We start from the raw sequence: 1806 nt of genomic DNA, 5'->3' as shown, positions 1-1806 counted from the left end.
TTGCAACATCAAGATTAAGGAAGTAAAATCTCAAGATTAAGATAAACACTTGCAACATCAATATTCTCATCCTCCTTTTGTGACTATATATATTCTCATTGTCACCACAATGACACCATTGTCCATAGTCAAAGAAAAATAACTGATGAAAATAGAGGCACCAAGGTTTTTCAAGACTCTAACACCAACTTCTAAAGTGGTTGAGCCAACAAAGTACACTAAAGAATCTACATTATACTAGAATCCAAGGCACTGAATGCTAAGAAAAGAAACTAATCAATGCTCATTACATATCACATTCTTCCCATATCATAGACTAAGACACTATACACAATCAATTCAAGTTCCGAAGAATGTCTCTATTCAAAATACCATTGAGACAACTTCCAAGTTCTAGCTTTGAATTAAGACACGAGTTTGAGGAATGTCTTTGACTTAGTCAACTAAAGATTATTCAAAGTCAAAAAAACCTTGTTAAGAAACTGATGAGGCTGCAACAGAGGATCCGTGGAGGATCTTGACCTCGAGCTGGAGCTCCGAGGCAACTGATTCTTCTTCGAACCAGAAACAGGATAACGCTGCGACGTGGACCGATCAAACGGAAGCGATCCAGCTTCGCCGCTGTTTTGCTGTCCGAACAAAATGGTATCTTCGAGCTTGTTGTCCCTCGTAGAGGAAGAAGAAGACGATCTGCGCCTGTTCCTAGGACCGGAAGCTGATCTGGGTACGGATGGTTGCCGCTTCGTGATGGGTCGTCTCTTCTTGACGGGCTTAGGCGGAGCAAACAAAGAACAGAGGTTTCCCATGAAGAAACTTGAGAGAGAGAAACAGAGTAAGAAAGGTTTGGGCTTTATGGAGTTTTTAGAGAGAGAGAGAGAGAGAGAGAGAGAGAGAAGGTGGGGGTTCAGGTGAAAGTGGTGGCGAGAAGCTGGCAACTTTTGAACAGCCTTCTCATCGTGTGCAACGGTGAGTCTAGAGAGGGACCATGCTAAAGGGGAAAGTGCACACAATTTTATAATTACATTCTTTTATTGTTTTTTTTGTTTTATAAAAGAGTTTTCTATTGAATATATTATTTTTATAGGATTAATTTGACTAATAACCAAAATCATAAGTGAAATTAAATGTAGGACACTCATGTTGACAGAATGAAAAAAATGTCATTTACCTCTAAGTCATCCGATTATATCCTTCGTAAAGACAAGTTGCAAGTATCAAAGGAAAAAAAGAGATGAAGTCGACGGTTTATTTACTAACTCACGTCTTTACTGCATACGTTTTCACTTTATTTAGTAAATAAGTGGATACAATATAACACTCTCACATTATCTGTTGTATTCAATTTGTATACGCCGTGAGTCTATTTCCATTTCATAAACAAACACATAAGGAAGAAGATGAATGCATGAAGAAGTTAATGTTTACCAGATTGTGCGTGTACTATTATATCTCGGTTTCACATGTACTATTTTATTTCGCTGACATAGTACATCACTCAAACCTTCTCTCGGAACTATATCTACAAAACCAACCACATCTGATAAATAATATACTCAAACTCCTACTTAGTTAATCTAAACCCTACTCAGAAAACTATAAACCCAAATATAATTTATAAATTGTTTTATGATATTAAACACATGAAGGCACATTTACTTGGTTTGCATGGTTGCATATGTTCTATTCCATATAGTCCAAGTAGTATAGTAAACCAAACCAAACCTATCTCGGTGACATAGTACATCACCCAAACGTTTGGTGAGAACTATACATATAAAGCCAACCACAACCGCTAAATAATATATC

The 1806-nt window shown here is 37.0% G+C and overlaps 1 pseudogene; it reads right to left on the bottom strand.

The window, feature by feature from the left end:
• LOC106322858 overlaps positions 1-991 on the bottom strand; it is an 8226-nt pseudogene extending 7235 nt beyond the window's left edge.
• Between the last annotated feature and the right edge of the window lie 815 nt (positions 992-1806).

This window comes from Brassica oleracea, chromosome C2 (assembly GCF_000695525.1).
Source record: "Brassica oleracea var. oleracea cultivar TO1000 chromosome C2, BOL, whole genome shotgun sequence".
Taxonomy (NCBI): Eukaryota; Viridiplantae; Streptophyta; class Magnoliopsida; order Brassicales; family Brassicaceae; genus Brassica; species Brassica oleracea.
The sequence above is the reverse complement of the archived record's forward strand: the minus strand, read 5'-3'. Positions and strand labels throughout refer to the sequence as shown.